The sequence below is a fragment of the Xenopus tropicalis genome, chromosome 2 (genome assembly GCF_000004195.4).
Source record: "Xenopus tropicalis strain Nigerian chromosome 2, UCB_Xtro_10.0, whole genome shotgun sequence".
In the NCBI taxonomy this organism is placed as follows: Eukaryota; Metazoa; Chordata; class Amphibia; order Anura; family Pipidae; genus Xenopus; species Xenopus tropicalis.
Window position 1 is genome coordinate 96107899 of NC_030678.2, and position 24723 is coordinate 96132621.

General features: G+C 40.8%; 1 protein-coding gene across 9 annotated transcripts in view; it reads right to left on the bottom strand.

Annotated features, from left to right (window-relative positions):
* The window catches only part of rph3al (rabphilin 3A like (without C2 domains)), a 130251-nt gene extending 122812 nt beyond the window's left edge, over positions 1-7439 (bottom strand). For 3 of the 9 annotated variants that reach the window (XM_012956827.3, XM_012956832.3, XM_012956829.3), the window contains exon 1: positions 7201-7439. The gene's annotated coding sequence lies outside the window, so the exon portion shown is untranslated. Of the gene's footprint in view, positions 1-6910; positions 7132-7200 lie in introns of those variants that run through there. The other 6 variants (XM_012956836.3, XM_012956835.3, XM_012956828.3 and 3 more) reach the window with 4 other exon arrangements.
* Between the last annotated feature and the right edge of the window lie 17284 nt (positions 7440-24723).

Genomic DNA, 24723 nt, shown 5'->3' on the forward strand with positions numbered 1-24723 from the left:
ATCACTCTCCGCATCATACTAAAAATTAATTTCAACGTGAACAACCCCTTTAAAGAACAGTTTTGATTAGGCATCTCTATTACTGTTACAGCAAATCTATCCCACTGAGAAAACAAATCACTCCAAACACTTGTGCTGCCATATTAATACTGGTAACCAAACTGTGACATTATTATGTGGTGAAATGCTGACCAGATTAAGCATACAGTCTGAAGTTACTGAGAACAAGAAGGGCTGATCCTTGAACTACAACAAAACAGTTCTTACTCCGTTATAAAGACATCAGAGAGCCTTTATAGAATTTCTCCTTTAATGAGATGTTTTCAAAAAGAAACTTACATAATGGGGATTCTTTATCAGAGAGCTATTTTCAGGAAATGCAGCAATTCCTGGGAGCTTTCATAAGAGAAAAGGGTAAAACCTTGGAAACATGAATAGATTCAAATTGGAGGATGCAATGTACAAAGAATAATACCTGAACAGAGTAGGCGGAATGCAAATTAAGTGCCTAATGGAACCTGCCTGTCTCATGTTTGATCATGTTGACTGCAAAACATAATGGAAATCATGATTGTTGCCAATGAGCTTAAGAAAAGGAAAACATGCAAGATTTTTTATTTTATGAAAATGTGGTTCATTAGTTTTCCATTGTCCTTTAAAGTTAGTATTGCTTTTCCAAATAGCCTGTAACCTATTCTATGGTTATAAATAAAGAAAAGAAAGAAAAGTGCTAAAAATCAAGGTATGTCATGTAATCTAAAATAATCTATAGCAGGCGCATATTTAAGTTGGGGAGGCAGGTGTTTGATGTGCCGAGGGTGTTGACGGGTTTTGGGTGCAGGGAGAACAGTTCTAGGTGAGGCAGTTAAGTTATAGCTAATAAGAGCAGCTCGTGTGCTCCAGCCAGGAGTGATAGCAGGGAGTAGTTATCCTAAAGGCCACCTTAGTAAAAGGATTGTGGTACTAACAAGGGCTTATGGTGGGCTGGGTAGCTGGAAGCGACACCTCACACTTACCTGTTCTTTCCAGAATCAGTTCCAACCCGGCAGGCACTATTACCATAGTCACTTAAGGGAGCTTCCTAGCCGTGCCCCTTATTTTAGATTACCTGACATACCTTGATTTTTAATTTATATCCATTAAAGGTTAAGTTTTAATGAGTGTGTATGTGATACACACTTTTCTTTATTTATAATTATATAATTGACCATGCACACCCTTGTGGCCTATTAAGCCTTTGAGTGTTAGTGTCCTCCAAATATATTACTTTTTGACCCTATTCTATGGGTTGCATTCTTCTCCCTTTCTCATTTTCATGCTGTCATTTTCAGAAAATGTTATATAGAGGAGAATGCAGATTAAATCTACCATTTACGGTATCCAATTGTAAACCAACAGCAAGGTAACTCAAAAAGAGTTTACCAAGTCTTTACAGAAATCATGTCTAACAGCATTTCTCTCAAAACACTATTAATAAGAAAACTCACCACAAATACTGCATGTAAGTCTTCTGCAATGAGATGTTATCAGAACAGAGTGACACCTTATTTTAAGAGATATGCAAGAAGCTGAATGAAATACAAACAACTCACTCAAATTTACAAAGACTACAATCCCCAGAATGCAACAGTAGCCAAACATTATACAATGTATGTAATAGCACTACTCAAGGAAAAGGACAGAAGTCCTATAACTAGAGTTTAAAATACCTGGGTTAAACTGGGTCTGCCTGTGCTGTGACTACAGAGAGCTGAAAAGAACCCAGCAGAGAAATCTTTAACAGCAAGCTGAAGAATTTTAAAAGTTAAATCCTATCTTTTGTAACTGCTTGACTAGTCTGGCCCAAACCATCTAAAATCCCCCAGGCTGTCAATGAACCATGGAAGGTACATCAGTGCACATCAGATGTCTATCGGATATCTCCCTCGCCAATTTTCTTCCCATTTTCTACACACTATGCAGAGTTAAGCAGAGGTGCAGGAAAGTTTCCCAAGACCTCTGTGGGTTCTTATGAAGCCCTTTCAATTACCTTTAGTAATAGTCTTCTAGAAATTGCAGCAAGATTGGACTAACAAAATATCTGTGACACCTAGGCACATTCAGGCCTAATTTCTCAACAGTCATGAACAGAGGTGACCTCAACACAGTTGGAACTCTATTAGCCCATTAAAGGCAGTTAGATTTCCCGAGAAAGGTGTGAGAGATACTTAAGGATTCTACCTTCTGTGGAAATAATCCAGTCTTTATATATTTCTTTCCTATTAATAACACTGGCATTAAGCATCATTTTTTTATTATGTGGCAACCCTAGGGATATTACAGCACATTACAAAAATATTGTACCGTTATTATTAATAATTACAATGATAATATGTACAGTATGGGATCCGTTATCCGGAAACCCGTTATCCAGAAAGCTTCGAATTACGGGAAGCCCATCTCCCATCGACTTAATTTTAATTAAACAATTTCTATTTTAAATAGTGATTTCCTTTTTCTCTGTAATAAGGAAACATTATCTTGTACAGGTATAGGACCTGTTATCCAGAATACTCGGGACCAAGGGTCAGGGGCGGGCCAAGCCGACCGGGCGCCCTAGGCAACCCAGTCGGCCACCTCGCCCTTGCACCTTCCTCATTCGCCCCCACCCCCCTTTGGCGCGTATGCGCAGTTGAACGCGGGGGGCGGGGTTCCCGTTGCGATTCATCATTGCCCCCACCGTGTAAGGACAAGCGGCGGGGGCAATGACTAAAGAGCGCGGACTAGGGGTAGGCAGGAGAGGCTGCCTGGCGCCCCCCAATGGTTGCGCCCTAGGCAGCTGCCTCTTCTGCCTACCCCTAGTTCCGGCCCTGCCAAGGGTATTCTGGATAAGGGGGTCTTTCCGTAATTTATAAAGACAAATAAATAAAGGATGATAAAGTTAAACCAAAAATGAGGCATGAAATAGAAAACCATTGGCAGGCGCCCTTAACCACAGAAGGCATTTGGTCCCCCTGTTAAGGTGGCCATACACGTGGCGATCCGACGATGTTTCGTACGACCATCGGTCGCACGAAACATCGTAAGATCCGCCACACACCATTCAGGGCTGAATCGGCAGGTAAGGAGGTAGAAACAATAGGATTTCTACCTCCTTCTGCCGATTCAGCTCTGAAGGGAGAATTTTGGTCAGGCGCCTTCTATGGCGCCCGATCAAAATTTTCAAACTTGTCCGATCGGCGAGTCGTCCGATATCGGCAGCTTCCTGCGATATCGGTCGACTCGCCGACATGCCATACACGCACCGATTATCGTACGAAACGAGGTTTCGTACGATAATATCGGTGCGTGTATGGCCACCTTTATTCTATCAGTGTAATCAAAGGTGAAAATACCATTCTCCTTTTTCCACAGTTTTGTGGGTTAACTAGAACTTGTGGAATCAGTAGATATGGCTGAATAAATCCCAATTGGCCAGTTCTGAGTTGGTAAGATAAGACACTGGTTAATCATTTAGCAATCATTTTACTTCTATATATAACAGAGGAATGGCTGTAAGAGAAACAGAGCTCTCATTCCCTACTATTAGGGCTCTGGCACACGGGGTGATTTCAGGGAAAACGTGGCACCGCGTATGCCATCTCACCGGCGATTTACATTTTCGCCGGTGGGATGAAATTTCGGGGAGATTAATCGCCCGCGAACAGGGAGATTTGTTGCGGGCGACTAATCTCCCCGTATGCCAGAGCCCTTATAACAGCCTGTATAGATTAACCTGAGGCATATACAAATATTGTTGTATACATTTACCTTAACAACATTATGTCAGTTGAGAAGACTTCCAAATATCGCAAAGCAAAAGGTTAAAACACACAATCACAAAGATTATATTTAACACAAGAGGGAAATTGTAGTTAAACAAAGTTTATCATCAGTGATAACACACAAATCTGAACACCCTTGTCTATTAACCTATTAGCTTTTGCCTTTTTTTTTTAAATCATGACTCAAGACAAGCAAAAAAAATGCAGTAATCTAAAATGATAGTAGAATAAATACAATACGACTACAGTTTAGTGACCTATAAGAAAACAGGTTAACAACTTCATAATCACATATGGCTCTGTAGGAAACCCTATCTACAGCAGAGCCCCCATTTTATGTTTTTCAGGTTACTATAAAAAATGGTGCAAAAATGGTGGAAAATGCATTATGCATATATTGGTGGGACCACAACAAATGGTGTAAAATGCAGGAAAACTTAAAATCAGGGTTTGTAAAATTGAGGTTCACTGTATATGGTTATTAATAACTAGCATTCATAGGATTCCAGAACATCTGTTTTCTATGTATAGGGGTTGAATACAATTTTGGTTTATTATTGTTATTTGTGACATACACAGAGCTACATGGATAGTTAGGTTAATATTTTTCCCAGAAAAGACAAATCCCACAACAAAACCCAGCCAGTTATTTACCACAGATGCATGTGGGTTCACTGAGTGACAGGACGTAATAGGAATTCCTGAGACACATGCCCCCATTTCAGCTGAGTTCTAGCAAAAATAATGGAAGCAGTATGGTATATCGGTATCTGGAGTACTGAGAATGGGATGCAGCGCTGTTTTCTTGGATTGAAAAAAAAATTCTAACTCAACATGGAAATTTATAATGCAGGCGTGACAATTAATCAGCAAAGTCTGTGAACTTGACACAGCTCCATGCATGGCAGACTTTATGTTAACTTTTTAAGCACAAATATTTAAAGTATATCCTTGTCCACTTGTTATGTTCCACCTTTACAAATATTAGTTTTTCAACATATGAGCCAGAACAGTCAAGATCAAACAACGGAGGAAAAAAAAGTATTCCCTTCACCACTCACTAAAAATTGGTATGCGTTGTTTCAACATTTTCACATATTTTCAAGGTACTAGTCAGTTACCAGACAGTGACACCCTATCAAAAAAGTTCTGATTTTCATGCTGTACTCTTAACTGTAAACCAAAAGCTAAGAACTTCACTCTGACAACGGTTTGAAGCAATAGACAGAAAAAACACATTTTTTGTCTCAATTGCTCTTAGCATTCAAACATAAAGACAAATTATCGTACTACAAAAAGCTTGGTAACAGTAAATCATTATATGGCGTCTATGGGAAGATGTAGAATACCTCTGGCTTACTCTTGCTTTTTAGCATAAAAGTGACTTTGAGACGCAGTATACTGTGGTAATCGAAGTAGGGGATCACTCTTCAACTGTAAAAAAAAATAAAAAAGTACGTAGGCCTCATTTACACAACTGTCTGGGACAAAAGTAATGAATGGGTGTAGCATAGTTTTCTCTAACCCTTTTAAAGGAGAAGGAAAGGCTACATGACTGAGGGGGTGCCAAAATGTCAGAAATTCGCTTATCTGATACCCCTGGCCAGTGATCCTGGTATGAGAAAACAGCACTGGCCCAGGGTATATGTGAGCGAGTTTTCCTTCTTTCTTCAGAATCCTGGGGTCGACGCATGTGCAGTTGAGGGAAAAAGCCATCTCTTTCACTCTACTGCGCATGCACCAAGAAAAAAGAAATAACTATATTCTATATCTGACATCTTGTTGAGTAGTAAACACAACAGAGGGCTAAATGTTATGTGTATAAATCTTACAGTTCACTTTGTTTGTCGAATAAACCATTTCCCCTCTTATCTCTACACTATGCATGACAGATGGTCAATGGCATGATACCTTTGCCTCATCAATGTGTAAAACGTAAAATGGAACCTAGAGGGAAAGATTAACAAAGTACTACATTAAGTTCCTGTGAGTAGGGCTGGCTGATCGAATTTTATTCAGGACCCCTTGTTTGTTAAATTATTGTAAGCCCCCTCTTTGTTATAAATTAAATAATGTAATGCTGCAAGGAGGATAGTAATACCAAAATACAAAGAAAAAAATGGTCTGTTTCCCTATTCACGTAAACTCCTAACCTTTTAAAGGCCTTTTTGTATCTCCTAGGATCAGTCGTCGAGGCAACAATCCAGTATTCCCTCTTAGGATACAATGTTGTCTTTCACTTTTTCACATGATCTAAAGGGCAACTACACACTAGAAAGGGCACATTTACCAGCCCAAGTTTTGAATTTGCCCATAGCAACCAATCAGTAAAAGGTACGCAATCCCTTATCCAAAAACCCAATAACTTGAAAACTCTGAATTACAGGAAGGCCATTATCCACAGAGTACATATTTCAATATATATCTATATATATACACAAAGAGAAAATGCCGCACTCACAGGACTTAGTAATGAAAAAGTAAATTTATTTATTACAATGTCAACCTAACGTTTCGGCTGCTTCTTTGAGAAAGGCTGTGGTAGCAGCCGAAACGTTAGGTTGAGGTTGTAATAAATAAATTTACTTTTTCATTACTAAGTCCTGTGAGTGCGGCATTTTCTCTTTGTATGCTGTAATATTTTCGATACTGCACCCAGGCCATCTTTTACTGCACTAGGCGTAATGGCCTGTTGATTTGGACTATATATATATATAATATAAACTACATGTGCCAATGATTTCAAGCTGACCAGTCACATGCGATGTCTACTACTAAAACATTTAAACATTTTACCTTTGAGAATACCAGACATCTTATATTTTCACGTTGTTCCCTATTAATTACATTAAGCACTATTTTTACTGACCAGGTGTTGTAAAACATGATCAAAGCTTACAGTAAAAATTGTGATCTATAATACCTATATACATACTATAAATTGATCAAGCCAATAAGTGGTTCTATTTAAATAAAAGATACACAGGTACCATAATGCCACCCTCCCAACCAATTTTGGGGGCCCCTAGTGGCCTTTCCCCACAACTGCTACTTTGATAGATAACTAGATATATGAAAATTATCAAACACATATAAAAAGTACATACTGGTTTGCCAATTCTGTTCCAATAGCCCTAGAGACAAACGATGGACAATATCCTGTAATAAAATATTCCGCCTCATGAAACTCTCAAATGGCATTGCTTTCAACTTCTATGTGGCTTTTCTATCCCCAGAAGAACTTAGAAAACTCGCGTTAGTGTCGCATATCCACAATTTCTGTCTGAGCCGGAACCTCGCCCACAGTGCAATAAAAAACGCAACGCGGTAGCACGCATGGTTTTCACGCTCAGGGAAGGATGCATGCAATATTACTGAATAAAAGTGCAGTACTCACCACAGCGGCACCAAGGCAGGGGTTAAAGAATCACTCCCGGCCAGGGAAGAGGCGGTTATACAGAGATAAGGCGCTGTCTCCAGCCAGAGATGAAACACAACAACCTGTAGCAGACCCGAAATAAACGTGTTTGAATAAGCAGTGAAGTGCACAGCTGCACCCAAGCGCAGAGCTGGACTCTCACACACACGGATTAGGATGCAGCTGGAGGAGTGAGTCATAGGTGCTCAGGTTCCATATGGCTCCCAGAGGGCTTGTCTCCCTAGCGCCTAATTGCCCCAGCAAGCTGCCCACAGAGAAAGGGAATGCCTAGCAGAATGATATAGCAGTGTAGAATACATTTTACTTTTCTTGTTATTTCTTACAGGGGCAGATTTATTAAAACGTAAGATTGGCGCTCACCACAGAAAAATTCACCCACTTTCTATTTATTCCTATGGGGTTTTTAGAAGCTTATTTATCAAATGGTGAACTCTAACTTTTACTAAATGATACACCCGCTTCTAAAAATCCCATAGGAATGAAAAGAAAGTGGGTGAATTTTTCTTTGGTGAGCTCTAATCTCAAATTTGATAAATCTGCCCTTTAGACAACACTTTGCATATTCATTATTTATGAGGTACTAACATTCGTATTCAAAGCTTACTATAGTAATTGTATTCAGAAATGTAAACAAAAAAATTAAGTGTGCCAGTGGCAGGAAAATTCACAGATTTTGGGTGAAGTACCCCTGTAATAGCTTTTATCATTCTAACAGCACTTATTTGCTAAGCTGCAGTTGATATTTGCACTGGGGCTTAGTTTCATATGGGACATGTTTCTGAATGAAATCTATGTGGTGGTTGTTGGTGTTTTTTGGACAGCAAAAAATCGGTTTGTAGTGATCACTCCAGGAGCAGTGAGCGCAGGTCTGGACTGGCATATAAAATAGGCCCTGGCATTTCAAGTACATAAAGGCCCAACAGTCCCCACCAGCCCAATAAATAGTAACTTGCTATGGCATCTTACAGCAGCCTCTCTGAGATTTGCCAGAATCCACAGATTTTTAGTCTGGGTAGTACCAGAGGCTGCCCCATTCTCCGCCCCCCTCGAGTGCATGCGCATCCTTGTAGATCACATACGGAGCACTGGGGATTGGACGCATGGAAAACTCTGTGCGTGAGCAAATTTTTTGTCCGGCAGGGCGGCATGCCGCTCCTAAATTTATGCCACCCTAGGCCGGGACCTTTGTGGCTTCGCCACAAATCCAGGCTTGAACAAGTGTACATGGGTTTCAACAGTGAATACTTTGCAAGGGGCTCAGTTTACTTTAGGGCCAGCCTTGAATTCACATGATGAACCTGTAATGTACAAAGATCAATAAAAAAAGACTCTTTCAGAATAATCAAGACATGAGAAACCACTGGGCAATGTTGACCAACATTGGCTTTTGAACCAGTTCAAAACATTTTACTATTTAGTTAAAAAGAATTGAAAGAGTTTCAGCTATAGCTGACTAAGGTAGTATAATCACTGCTATTAGTAAATTAAGCAATAAGGTAATAATAGTTGGTACAGTTTGGGTGGAGCTACTATTAGTGCGGAAGGAGTGCTGGACATCATGTAGTTCAATATTGAAAATTTCCATAAAATTGAGACCAAAAATGTTACGGACTATTGAAGCATTTTGGCTAGTCACAAGCAGGGTTGGACTGGGCCACTGGGACACCGGGAAAAATCCCAGTGGGACCCGGCGCTTGTCGGCACTCCTCCTACCTGACCATTCCTCCCCTGACGCGTTACTCACGCTCGGGGGAGGGCGCTGGGAGGGAGACCCTGTGGAGGGTTAGGGGGGCCCCTGCAGGGGGGGGTTAGGGGCCCCTGGGGCAGAAGCCCCGGTGGGCCCTGCACCCCCCAGTCCGACCCTGGTCACAAGGCCATGGTTCATGTATAGTTTTGTTTATTTCCTATCTTAATAAAGGATGCTGGAGGTCTGCAGTCTGTATGGGGCTTTCTAAAGGATTATGATTACCCCTAGTTTGGGTCCTCTGGGTTTTGTCTCATGCAAAAAACATACAGGATAACTGGTTAACTAGGAACATATGGGATAACTGGTTAACTAGTTTAGCTTTTACTCAAGGTGACCATAGTGTGTGTGTGTGTCTACGATTTCCCCTGCTCCATTGTGGCAGGTTGTGATGTGTAATCTCAGTAAAAGCTCTGCGGGATATGTCAGCGCAATACTAATAAAGGATGATAATATCAATAACAATAAAAAGTTGCACTGCACTGTTTACAAGGCTTTGGTTTTATTTGGGCCAGGTTGTTAATAGCTTGTTAAATATCCTTCTTTTACTTTGTATCGCTGTGTAACGAGGAGTATCAGCCCAATTTAAGGGGAACCCTTTCAGTGAGCTGCAGAACCAGCTTTTGTGGTGTTTGATCTGTGCGGTCTCCTATGATGCTAACCAGTTTACTTCTACACAGATATGGGTCCTGTTATCCAGAATACTTTGGACCAGAGGTTTCCCAGATAAGGGATCTTTCTATAATTTGGGTCTCAATACCTTAAGAGTGTTAAAAATTCTATAAACATTAAATAAGCCTTATGAGATTGTTTTGTCACTAAAAAGTATTAATTATGTCTTAGTTGGGATCAAATACAATGTATTGTTTTATTATTACAGAGAAAAATCAAATATTTTTAAAAGAATTATTTGCTTGAAATGGAATCTATCAGAGATTACCTTCCTGTATGGGTTTCCGGATAACAAATCCCATATCCAAATCCCACTAGTTATTAATAAATATAATCCGGTACTTATGCAAAGAAAATGCGTGATAATGCAAAGACCATACAAAGAAATAATTATGATAGGTTAATGCTTTTTTCTAATTGTAGAGGGCTCCTTAATGTTATATTTATTAGAGGATGTTTGCTGATCTGTTGCAGTGACTGTATTTACTAAGTTACAGATTCTATCGCCGTATCATCATTTATTACATTTTTATCCCAAAAGGTTTTCCTTATTCATCCTCTTTGCCAACTTCTGTGGTATCCAAACTTCCCGGATTACATGGTTCTTAATAAAATCAGCTAAAAGAGCTAAAGTGTGGAGTAAAGGTCATGTAACTAGACTTAGTAGATCCTATGTTTGCAGAGTCAAATCCTCCACCTGTGAATGTATAATCCTCACAGTGCTACGCTGTGCACTTTCAACAAGGCGAGTCAAGTACAGAGTATACATCTGACATCACTGCGCAAGGGAGAGTTTTCTAAACCTTTTAGGTACAGTTAAAGGAAAACTATACCCCCACAATGAATATTTAACCAACAGATAGTTTATATCAGTGCTGTCCAACTTCTGTGGTACCGAGGGCCGGAATTTTTCTGGCCTACATGGTGGAGGGCTGATAATGGAAGCCAGTTTTGACTCCTCCCCTTTTTTAAACCGCACCCACTTCAAACTACACCCATGTTATCACAAGAGCTTTTAAGACCATCCCCACATTAATGGTGGCAACACAGCAAAACCCAATGGTTGGTGCTCACTGCAGAGATTTCCCTCATCACTCATATGTGAAAGAATTATATTATGTCATATTAAGACATACACTTAAATCCATATGCCGCCTCCTCCCCTGAGGATAGCACAGCAACCCCAGCGCATAATTACACACCTTAGGGACCATATAATGACTATTTCCAAATGCTCACCCCTGCCAGGTTCACCTCCCACAGGCAGCATAGTGCAGGGAGAGTATGGCACATACAGGCAGCATAGGGCAGGTAGAGTATGGCACACACAGGCAGCATAAGGAAAGGCAGAATATGGCACACACAGGCAGCATAGGAAAGGCAGAGTATGGCACACACAGGCAACATACGAAAAGGCAGAGTATGGCACACACAGGCAGCATAGGGAAAGCAGAGTATGGCACACACAGGCAGAATATGGCACACACAGGCAGCATAGGGAAGGCAGAGTATGGCACACACAGGCATCATAGGGGAGACATAGAGCAGGCAGAGTACTGCCTGCCCTACCCTGCCTGTGTGTGCCATACTCTGCCTGCCCTACCCTGCCTTTGTGTGCCATACTCTGCCTGCCCTATGCTGCCTGTATGTGCCATACTCTACCTTCCCTATGCTGCCATAATCTACCTTCCCTATGCTGCCTGTGTGTGCCATACTATGCCTGCCCTCCCCTGCCTATGCATGCCATGCTCTACCTGCCCTACCCTGCCTATGTGTGCCATACTATGCCTGCCCTCCCCTGCCTATGTGTGCCATACTATGCCTGCCCTCCCCTGCCTATGTGTGCTATACTCTGCCCGCCCTACCCTGCATATGTGTGCCACACTATGCCTGCCCTCCCCTGCCTATGTGTGCCATACTATGCTTGCCCTCCCCTGCCTATGTGTGCCATACTATGCCTGCCCTCCCCTGCCTATGTGTGCCATACTATGCTTGCCCTCCCCTGCCTATGTGTGCCATACTATGCCTGCCCTCCCCTGCCTATGTGTGCCATACTATGCTTGCCCTCCCCTGCCTATGTGTGCCATACTATGCCTGCCCTCCCCTGCCTATGTGTGCCATACTATGCCTGTCCTCCCCTGCCTATGTGTGCCATACTATGCTTGCCCCTTGTCTGAGGTGTTAACGGGTGAACAATGTGGGTGATTACAGCCTGAGTCTGAGGTGTGAACAATGCAGGGGGTAGCAGTACAGGGGATTATATGATTAAACAATACAGGGGGATTACAGCCTGAATCTGAGATGAGAGCAATGCAGGGGGCCAGTTAATCTCAGTACTGATACCATTTAAAATTTAGGGCTCTGGCACACAGGGAGATTAGTCGCCCCCGACAAAACTCCCTGTTCGCGGGCGACTAATCGCGCATTTTCGGCGATATGCGCGAAATCGCGCCGCCACGTGTGCCATCCCACCGGCGACTTACATTTTCGCCGGTGGGATGGCAGGGGAAGGCAACTCGGGGAGATTAGTTGCTCGCGAACAGGGAGTTTTGTCGCGGGCGACTAATCTCCCCGTGTGCCAGAGCCCTTACACAAAGGTAAGCCATCAAAGCAGCCAGACAGGTGGGGGACCGCACAGAGGGGGGCAGCGAGTTGGACAGCCCTGGTTTATATATATATCAGTAAATATTGCCCTTTTACATCCTTTCCCTTGATCCACCATTTAGTGATGGGCTGTGTGCTCCCTTAGAGATCACATGACCAGGAATAATGCAGCTTTAACTGTAACAGGAAGAAGTGTGGAAGCAAAAGGCAGGACACTGTCTATTAACTGGCTGATGTGACATAGCATGTATGTGTGCCTTGGCTTGTTTGTGTGCACTGTGAATCCTATGATCCCCAGGAGGCGGTCCTTAATTCTTAAAATGGCAATTTTCTATGTAGAAGTACCCAATAGCACAGTGATCCCCAACCAGTGGCTCGTGAGCAACATGTTGCTCTCCAAACCCCTGGATGTTGCTCCCAGTGGCCTTAAAGCAGGTGCTTATTTTTTAATTCTTGGCTTGGAGACAAGTTTTGGTTGCATAAAAACCAGGTGTATAGCCAAAGAGAGGCTTCTGTAGGCTGTCAGACCATATAGGGGCTACCAAATAGCCAATAGCAGTCCTTATTTGGCACCCCCAGAAACATGTTTTACTGTATGCTTGTGTTGCTCCCCTGGTTTTTTTACATTTGAATGTGGCTCACGAGTAAAAAAGGTTGGGGATCCCTGCAATAGCACATACTACTAAAAAGCATATTTTGTATGAAAATGGTTTATTTAAATGAAGCAGTGCTTTACATATGAGCTTGTTTATGCAAAATATTTTTATTGAGACCTACATTGTTTGGGGGTATAGGTTTCCTTTAAAAAAATACACCAAAAATAATGGAAATAATGAGAATGGTTGAAATGTACTTAAAATGCTATGGAATAAGAAGGTAAATAATTAATATTTTAGAAATGCACACTATTTTGTTGATTACTACAGTTTATGCAGAGTCACTAGGTATATTCTATACTTGTATACTTTAGCACAAGGTTTTTTCTTCAATGATAGAGACAGGTGTTCTGCACTCTATGAAAAAGGCAAGATTTTTTAAAAAACAGAATTAAGCAGCTTAAGATGTTGGATTCATCAGCTCTGTGACAACAACAAACTGTTGTAGATTTGCAGAAATGACATATACCTTGGAAAATTAGTTTCTTCTTTGGATATTTAGTTCTGATTTATAGATTACTCATCTGATCCTAGATAATAGGATATTTAAGACGTTTTGACTGACACGCAAGCCAGTGTCAGGATTAAAACATCTGTCAAGAGGCATAGTAGCTGTGTCCTTACCTGGCCATAATAAAGTGTATGTCCATGTCAATTTGCTATAAGTGACTTAAAAGGATAGAGGTGTCTTCTAAAAATGTTCAGTGCATCTTAACTGACTAGATATCAGCTATCCAAGCTCACCCCTATATGACCATGCAGCACATGCAAACTACAAGTTAATTCTAGCAGCTATTTGACAAAAATCTAAAGAGCAAACATATAAAAATACATCTGGTGATAAGCAATCATTGAATGTATCCCTATTGCCAGGGGCCCTTTAAGACACTGGTGGGCCCAAGGCAAAGAACACATAGGTGAGCCCTAACTGCTTCTCAACAAATTTGCTGTAATACTGCCATAACCTTAATTAATACACCCACATTTTCATTTATTAGGTCTGTCTGCTGGATAAGCTATAACCTAATTTACTTTTCATCATCATCATCATCATCAGCAGCATTATTTTTAATATATTAGTCATTATTAATGGACTCCATGTAAAGTATATGTTTGTGGGGGAGAAGAAAATCCGTAATAAGAAAGTTAAATCATATTTAAATGGATCTTTTCTGAACTTTGTGAGTGCATAATCTACCACTAAAAAACTCTACCTGGACTGTAAGCACTGTTTGTTCGAGGGGAATTGGGCTTTAGAGTTAAAGTAAGAAAAATAAAGAAAATAAAAATGAATCGAAATGTTAATGTCTGCCATTTTTCGGGGATGCTTTACTTAGCTTACGACTGGGCTCTGGGCTAATGATTTTTTGAACGTTTATTAAATTAGCCCTGTCTGCAGCATTGTTTTTCTATTATCCCTGTCTGCACCATCATTTTTCAATTTAGTTCCTATTTTATATATTTTAATTTGAGAATGACTGTACACAGTATTTGGTTGGGGGTGGGCAAGAATCCAAACGGCTCACACCACAAACAAAGGCAATAGGCCTATCAGGTGTGGGTTGATCTAACATTCAACCAATTTAATATAAACAACTTATTGTACATAGCTTATTTCAATATGAGACTATAAATATGTAGATATGACAGATATAACCAACTAATTTCCTGTTTTTTTATGTTGTGTGTTGCAACCCAATCTCAATGATCAACAGCAGTTTAGAGAAGACTGTACTGTACTGTAAGACTGTGCCTCAGCAGAACAGAAAGACACTCCCAGGGATATATTTTGTGGCATACTGAATGCTGTACAACTGCTTTTCCTCTAATGCATATATGTCAAACACAAGGCCCAGGGGCCAAATCTGGTCCACCTGGCTGTTTTATGTGGCCCTTGTTGAGTGTGTCTGACCATCCAGCCTGATCAATTTCCATTTTCCTCACATAGTGACTAAGACCAAGGGGTATATTTATCATGCTATGTAAAAAGTGGAGTGAAGCGTTACCAGTAATGTTGCCCAAGGCATCCAATCAGTTTTCAACAGTAGAAAAGCATCTATTTGCTGCTATGAGCAACATCACCGGTAATGTCTTACTCCACTTTTTACACATTGTGATAAATATACCCCTTAGTATCTTACTAAGTATATTAATAAAAAATTTGGCCCGCCTGTGTTTTAAATTTCGGCTCCCTTATGTGATTGAGTTTGACATCCCTGCGCTAATAGTACAGTAAGTAGAGGACATAAAGTACAGCTTGATCTGTTGTTGGGCTAATTTCGTCTTTAAAACATATCCTTTTACGTCTTTATATATATATATATATATATATATATAACAAAATGGAAAACCACTGGCACTCATGTTTACAAAGTCCAATTGCCTGGGTACAGCCTTCAAAAATAGCAAATAGAAAACGAACACGAAGAAGTCGCTCTCACAGGTCTTAGGTGCAAAAATAAAGTAGTCTTTTTATTGTATGGTGAACTAACGTTTCGGCTGAACACCTCAGCCTTTCTCAAAGTCAAACCACAGTGTGTAAGCAAACCATAAATACATCAAACGGCGGGAAAATACAGACAAGGGATGTGTACTAGTGACATCATGCTAACTATATACAAACAGCGTAAATCACAACATATAAAGAGTAAATCAACTAAAGCAAAATATATACAAAGCAAAATATATACAAAGCTAAGTATATACAGTCCCTATCTTACATAGTATATAATACATCGCAACAATTGTATAAAAAGTAACACCTGTAACGAGTGTCAAGAAGTTACTTATACACCAACGAATACATAGTATCAATTCAACTACAGCGTAAGTGCAGATAATAGTCATAATACAAATATGGACATAACAAAAAAGCACAAATCATAAAAGGAAGAAGAAGAACAGAAGAGAAACTCTTAGTTACTGACCCAACCATAACGGTAAACTCTCGAAGGGTAATCCTCAGACACTAACCCGATCGCTCCGGTGATATATATATATAAACTGATCTGAAATTCAAACATTAGCCTGTACTAAATAAAAGAACATACTACACTGAGTTAAAAGACATAATAAGGGTAATACATATTCTGTGCATATGATACTTAAATACTTTTTTAAATTAGGAAATATGTAAGGTTTTTGTTATTTCATGCAGAGCAAAGCAAGCAGAACAAAATCACTAAGCAGGACAAAAGTAAACTAACACTGTACTTTAGAACTAGGGTTGCCACCTGTCCGCTTTTGACCCGGGCTGCCCAGGTCAAAACCTCCTGCCTGGTCTCCCAAACAAGAAAAACTGGGCAGGACTTTGTAACACTGACGCACTGATCAGCCAATTGCCGATCACTGCTTCATTGCCTCGCCACATGACAGCATGGCCCTGTCTTAATTCATTGTTAAGTGAATTGGCTGCAGTTCAAGATGCTGTGCAATTCCAGAAATACAGCTATAGGATATGTTATACGGAAACCCATTATCCCATTATTTTGATCCAAATTAAGATATAATTAATACCTATTGAAGGCAAAACAATCCTATTGGGTTTAAATAATATTGAAATGATTTTTTAGTAGATTTTAGGTATGGTGATCCAAATTATGTAAAGATCCCTTTTCCAGAAAACCCCAGGTCCCATACCTGTAATATAAGTTTTCATCTGTTGTCCCTGAATGCCACTGATGGCATGCAACATTTGATATACAGTACATGCTTGAAAACACCCTCAAAGAAGTTGTGTCACTGTAATGAAATCTCTCCATGTCACCCACAGGATGAAAGGCAAACTCTCAAGCAAGCAAAGAAGAGATATTTAATTCTCCTTTTCAGCACAGTAATTAGCAGATGAAAGTAAAGTACTTTATTGTATCCTTTTAAATCCAAAATACAATAGTGTGTGGGAATTAGACTAAAGTTTTCGAGTTTAATCTTTTTTTTCTCATTATTGGTAAAGAGAAGGCTGTTGTTGTTGCAAAATGTTCACTACTTCTATTTTTTTTTTTTTTTTTTTTTTTAAAAGAGACATTTATGCTCCCTTGAAACTGCTACCCCAGACACAAACCCATTAGTGTCTGTATATACAACTGATGTTCTGTTATGGAGATCATGATTATTATTTTTAATAATAATAATATAATAATAAAAATAACATGTAAATTCTAACATATTCTATAGTTTTGTAAAATACAATGGTATATATACATTAAACATAATATTACATTCTATTCAACTATACAGGTAAATAGGAATCTGCTCAACACATAAATATATCAGAACTGCTGCTTTGTGAGAGAAAAACATAGGGAAAGAAACTCATGAGCAGGTTTTTGAGAGGCAAGGTAAGATTAAGGCCTCGCAACCCCATATCTAGTAGGGAAAAAGGTTAAGAGAATGATACTGTCAATCAGCACATTAGCCACCTAAAATACATACTAAACCCTAAAATACATACTAAACCTTAGCCCTTCTTGTACCCCTACATACTATTTTTTATAAATTTTGCTAGTTTAAGAATAAAATTATACCCCAATGCCCAAATGCCTCTTTATAAACACAACTTTTGTTGTGCTAAAAGCACTAAGCTACATTTCTGATAAAATAATATTGAATTGTTCCATTTGCTACAACAGTTATATATAGGAGATAATCTATTGGTAACATAATAGCAAGTGGCTCATATCCTACAAACCACCAAAATAAAGTTGGCTACCCCGACCACTGACAACTCCACTCGCCACTAAAAACCTACAAATAATTTGTTTCAGATGTCAAAAGTATGGTATATACTTATGGTCTCCTACTCACTAACCAGGATTATTGTATTATAGATACAGAATTATTGGGATACGTGCACAACGTATACTTGGGGTTTGCTGAGATGATGTTGACAACAAATTGTTGTCAACGTCAACATGCCTAATTTGACAACAACACGTTGTTAGGGAAAGCGCAGTACCCCATAGACCTTAAAGGAGAAGGAAAGGTAAAAACTAAGTAAGCTTTATCAGAAAGGTCTATGTAAATACAGCCATACGCACTCACAGAAACACTGCACTGGGTCCTCTATCAAAAGAAACACAGGATTACTTGTCTCTTTTTTTTGTAAACATGATGTTCCAGTGTCTGACTTCCTCTCTATCAGGACCCAATGAGGAGTTGTTGGAAGAGTTCATAGGGAAAGGACCTTTCCTACACCTCCCACTGAGGCGACAGCCGCTGAGGGTGAGACAGGACTGGGCCTAGTGGAGGAGTGGCAGGAGTGCCGAACCGGAGCGTCAGAGCAGAAACGAGAGGCAGAAAGCGTAGTCGGGCAGGCGGTGAGTCAGTGCAGGCAGCGAGGGTCAAATCCAAGGTCAGGCCGGGTCAAAATCAAAATCTTTAGCAACAGAGGTAAATGCTTAGTGTTTTCCAGAGAAAAGATCACTTCACAGTAGCCACACGCATGCGCGAAGCGAAGGGAAGCGCCGTGCACGCCTACACTGTCCGGCGGCGCCACCGAGGAGCCCAGCGGTCGGCCCCGGACAACCCCAGGTACCCTACACTCTCTCAGAAACAGCCTTAATTCCCAGGGCCAGAGTCTGCACAATTCTCTCCTGCTCCCCCCTACCCTCTCCTGCTCCCCCTTCCCACCAGAATGCTAAGAACACCCTCCCCCCTCCCTTGGGAATGTGTGATCTCAGCTATAACAGCTAGAGACTGCAGGAAGGAAGCTACTAAAAACAGCATCTGCTATGTTAAAGGAGAAGGAAAGGCTAGTAAAGAGTTAATCTCAAGCTGCAGGCATACCTTCAGTTGTCTCAATAGTGCCCTTAAGTCTCCCCATATTTCACCTGTTCAGAAGATCTGAAGCCAAACAGGAAGAAAAAAGGCTGAGCTGTGTAAAGAAAGTTCCCATAATGCCTCACTCCTGCACAGACATGCAGACCAAGTGAACATGCTCAGTTAGTTTGACTATGAGTCAGCTTCCTGCTGATTGGCTCAGATCCACATTCCTAAGGGGGGGTGAGTTCTTAGCATTCTTGAGGGAGGGGGGAGCAGAAAAGAGCAGAGAACAGAAAGCTGCTTGTCTCTGGCACAGGAATTACAGACACAACTAATCTTTTTTCAGAGAAGTCAGTGCAGCATTTCTGTGAGTGCTTATGGCTGTATTTACATAGGAAAGGTTTCTGATAAAGCTTACTTAGTTTTTACCTTTCTTTCCCCTTTAAGCAAACAGAGAAAGCTTCTAAAGCTGTTTACTCGGGTATAATAATGGTTTCTGCAGAATAAATATAGTGTTCTAGGAGGCACTAATGTGGCAAATCTATTGGCAGTAAAATGCCAAAATGACTTTCCTTCTCCTTTAAAAACTGTTTTTATGCAACTTAGAATTGCAATTAACTGCGTTGTCTAACTCTTACAATTCTTTTCTCTGCTTTCTCTTACTACTTATACCACTGAAACGTTGGATCTGTAGTCATCTTTCCTCCAGCCAATACTTTGATTCCCACAAGTGGCCATACACGGGCAGATTTAAGCTGCCACTTTAAGTCCTTTAAACCGATTCGGTATATTATCTGTCCATATATGGGGACATCCAGCAGGTCTCCCCAATCAATTTATGGCCTAAAATTGTCCAGGTGTCGATCGGCCAGGTTTAATTTTGCAATCAGATTGGGAACCACATTGGCTCGTTGATACTGTCTTCAGTCTGACATCCCTTATACCTACCGTTTTAATTTGATTGTTTGGCCCCATATTGTAGTTGAGCATATCAGGAGAATATCCTTTCATTTGGTCCCATATCATAGTTGGGCATATCAGGAGAATATCCTTTTATTTGGTCCCATATCATAGTTGGGCATATCAGGAGAATATCCTCTCATTTGGTCCCATATCATAGTTGGGCATATCAGGAGAATATCCTCTTATTTGGCGACCTTGCCAAATGGGCGGATCTTAATGTGTATTTTCTGTAATTAATAGACCTGTTAGAATAGAGGAAGTGTGCAAGGCATTGGAAACAGAGGTCTTGGATGGAAAAGACATTGGAAACTTAAGTCTTGGATGGGAAAGAGTTGATTTCTAATTTTTTTTTAGCCAGCTGCAGAACAATGAAAGCAAATGTATGATTGGTTGCCAAGAGTTACTTCCTATGTGCTAATTTGACTATTGTAGAATGACAAGCCCTATATTTTCCTTAGCAGGGTCAGACTGGGGGGTGCAGGGCCCACCAGGGCTTCTGCCTTAGGGGCCCCTGCACCCCCCAATGGCCCCCACAGGAGCCCCCAATACCCGCTGGCCCCCTCCCCCAAGCACGCCTAAATGAAACTCACCTGCTGCCAGCAAGTAACTATATAAATTTTTTCAATGACCCTGTGCATTACATGGCACTAACATTTTTAGCTACAATTTTCAAGATAAAAATTAAAAATCTAATAGATAAAAAGATATGGCAAGTCTTGGTTTAGAAGAAAAAACAGAATAGTACCATCTCAGTGATCAGGATAATCTTGTTGTTAAAAAAGAATCAGAAGGCAATTACCTGTACATTCATGACCTAAAGCTTGACACTATGCTCCTGAAAAACCAGAACAACATCCTCTTCACAACAATCCAGTATATATATATATATGAGTCTATCCTGAAAGCAATATACTAGTCAAATAGTGATCCAATATTATATCTATAGTAATTTCATTTTTAACCACCATCCGTATTTTAAACATTCTTTTAACTTGAACATCTTTTGATGTGTTTTCATATTTTAAAGTTCAAAACCTGAATCTTGTTTCTTAATCTTTATTCTTGGGTAAATACCTATTAGAGGGGTTGTTATTTAAGGTAAATGTCAGTACGTGAAAGGTCACTTAGAGGTAACACATCTCAGTTAAATTAATTTTCCCCTAGTGCTTATTGTTATGGTGACAATAGCTGGCTTTGGTACATGATGAGTCACTGTTCTTGTCATTTTCAACATGACTTTTTAGAGCATAAACTAAAGCTCATAGATCTTTCACCATTTGACAGGTCTAATGTGTTTCCATTGTCCTGAAGGTTCATGTGTCTGTTTTTACTTGAAGTGACATGTTCTAATATATATATATATATTTATAATATGTTACTTTTACCTTGATAGAATTTCTATATGATTATGTACTGTTTAGCTGAATTTTAAAAAAGCAATTTGGATTTCATTCACTGGTTGTGAACGCAAGAGATTCTGTAGAGCTGAAAAAAGAAAGTTTCCTATCATACTTATCGTAAATTTCTTTTCTTGGCCACTTTTCATGTCAGCGATACTATGGTATTTCCCCAACCCCATACCGCGGTTAGCTCTGTCCTTCCCCCTCCAAAGTCATTAACGACCCATAACTATCCTATGAACTCATCTAATCATTTAGTCAAGAGGGAGGGTCTGCTGACATGAAAAGTGGCCAGGAAAAGAAATTTATGGTAAGTACCATAGGAAATTATCTTTTTTCCTGGCCACTTTTTGGCAATACTATGGGATGAACCAAGCAATGAGACAAGAGAGGGAGGTTGCAAGAAAAAGTTAAAATCAACAGAAATGAACTGCGGAGGCAAAGTTAGGCTGAGGACGCCTATAAACACTCAAAAGATAAAACTTAATGAAAGTACGAGCTGAAGCTCATGCTGTTGTTTCACAAATCAGTGATTCTGGCACATCTGCCTCCCGGGAGGTAGCAACAGCCCTTGCTTGCTTGCCCTGAAGGATGTAGGCTTTCTGAATCAGAATTGCAATCGCTTACAAGGTCCTCCCAGAATGACAAACAGTCTTTCAGTCTTTCTCAAAGGCTTAGTCACTCCCAGGTAATGCTTCAACATACTTACTTGATCCAGTTTCTGGAGATTGGGGGAAATGTTGGGATCCTCTGGTAAAAACGGAAGAATAGTCTCCCGAGCAAGGCGAAAGGCAGATACCACGTTGGGTAGAAAAGAATCAGTTGGTTTTAGGATAATCTTATCTGGCCAAAAGGCTATATCTTTATCTTTCATAGATAAATCCTACAGATGACTGACTCTTGCCGCTGAAACAATTGCCAACAAGAACAATGTTTTAAGGGTAACCAACCACCGTTATGCCTCTTCCAAAGGCACAAAGGGAGACTCACACAGAGTCTTTAGTACCAGAGGGAGATCCCAAACAGCAGACAATGCCCGCCTAGGAAGACAAATCTTAATAATGGCTGAGAGGAAGTGTTTTACTATTGGATCTTTTGTCCATTTAATCTGTCATCGCAGATAGTGCTGCTACATGAACTTACAGAGTTCTGTCCTTTATTCAAGCTTTCCAGCAAGAATTCTAGAATCTGTGTCAAGGGAGGAGGAAAGACAGAAGTTGCCTTGTTGCTTCCTTGTTTTAAGCAGCGTAGCCACCACCAATTGACACAGACCCACAGCTAAAAGTCTTTTGCACTCAGTCTCCATGCCATCAAAGCAATTCACTGTGGGTTTGGATGTGCGAATGGGCCCTGAATCAGTAGAGAAGAGGCCACAGAACCCTAGTCACCAATCTCCTCAGCATCAGAAACCATAGGCGACGTGGCCATACAGAGCCAGCGGAATCACATCTACTTCCTCTTGGATAATCTTTAGAAGAATTTGAAAGAGGAGAGGAACCGGCAGACATATATATGCTAGATGAAATGCCTAGGACTTGAGGAGAGCATCTGTGGCACGTGCAAGCAGGCTGAATCTCCTTGAAAAGAATACTGGAAGTTGAGCATTCTCTGGGGTAGCCATGAGATCCACTTCTGGCAGACCCCATCTCTCCACCAGCATGCAGAAAACCTCTGGAAGCAGCCTCCACTCGTGTTTTGACAAGACTGATCAGCTGAGATAGTCAGCTTGCTGACTATGGATCCCCAGAACATGAACTACAGTCAAATGGCTCAGATTCTTCTCTGTCCATGTCAAAATTGAGTACTGCCTTCCACAAGGGATGACTCCTGGTACCTCCTTGTCTTCTCACATAAGTCACTGCTGAAGAATTGTCAGTCATGAGTTTTATCACCACCTGCATGTCTGGTGCAAAGGCCTTCAGTGCTTGCGACACGGCCCATAGCTCTAACACATTTGGCTGTGTACTTTGCAACAGAGCTTCCCACAATTCCCTGAGCCACACTTTCCTCCAGCAGAACTCCCCACCCTTGGAAAGACACAATCCGAAAATCTTCCATTCTATTGGAGTAAGGGGAAAACCCCTGGACAAATTCACTGGGTTCAGCCACCACTGAATGCCGGCTTTGATTTGGGGAGACAGCAAAATCTGTTGATCCCAATTCTTGTCCAAATTACTGAGGAAGTAATGTTGAGCTTCCCGCATATGGAATCTGGCCCATCTGGTCATCAGAATAGAGGCTGCCAACAAGCCTAGGAGAGACATAAACTGTCTTGCTTATACTGCAGTCTGATGGCAGAAAAGGTTCACCTTCTTTACTATCCACTTCACCTCCTTTACTATCAACTTGACTATGTTGTTGGCTGTATTGAACTGGGCTCCCAGATAGATCAAAGATTGAGAAGGCTGCAACTGGCTCTAATCCCAGTTTATTAGCCAGCCGTGAGACTGCAGAAAAGATCCAACTCTCTGTGAGTCACCAGAACTTCTACAGACTTGGCTGACAGCAGGATATTGTCCAGATCATGCCAAATAGCTAGGCCTTGTTTTCTTAGCTCCGCTATCAAAGTGACCAGAACTTGGTTGAAACGTCAAACAGGAGGGCTTGAAACTTAAAAATGTCTCTGTCCAAACACAAAGCTGGTGCTTCACTGTCGGGGGTGGCAATACACGTTCTTTAGGTCGATTGACAGCAGCCAGTCCCCTGCCTGACCAGCCGATATGATGGTGTTTATAGACTCCATTTTAAATTTCTGAATATGCACAAAGGTGTTTGCCCTTTTCAAATCCAGCACTGGTCTCCAACCTTCCAAAAACACGAAGAAATCACAGTTATAGTAATAGAGGTAGAAATCTTACCCTTAGTTAAGGTTGGTCCAGGTGCTCATGCCCCAGACCTTCAGCTTAGGGAGCCAATTAGGAATATCACATAGAAAAAAGGCAGGCACATCCAGATCTTGAGATGGAACTGAAGAAATCTTTATGTGGTATCCCCTTATCAATACTGCAAGGACCCACTGGTCCGAAATAGAATTCTCCCAGACTTGGTAAAACCTCGAAAGCATGGCCCCAACTCAGGAATCCCCAAAGAACTGATTCTTAGAAGTTGGGGACAATTTTATCTTGCCTTACCTGAGGACAGTTGACTGGCTTCCTCTCCAAGAACACTATCAGTAGTTGTCTCTGGAAAAACATCTGGAACCACTGCCCTATAAAAGACTGTACCTTTGTTTTCTTCTCCTGTGGTAATAAGGTACTTTTACCTCCTGTAGCTTTAGCAATAACTTTGTCTAACTTTGGACCAAATAGGTTTCCTACCACATATGGCAAGGCACAGAGACTTAACTTGGATTCTGTGTCCGCACCTCAAGCCGTAAGCCAAAGACTGCTATAGATCTAGATGCCAGCCGAGTCAAATCCACCGCTGCTTCAGACATAAAAGCCACAGCCATCTTCAACTCTGCCACTACTGCTCTAATATCATCAGTGTCTGCTATTTTGAAAATTGGCAGGCCTGCCCATGAATGAGCAGTAACAACCACACGTCTACTGAACTCTACTAGGAGCAAGAGTGTGCACTTACCCCAACAGGTGCCGTGAATCTACAAGCCCCAGTAGCAACCTTTCTGATCACTAACCTAGGGTGGCCTCCAATAGGGAATACCAAATGAGGGGGTTTCATG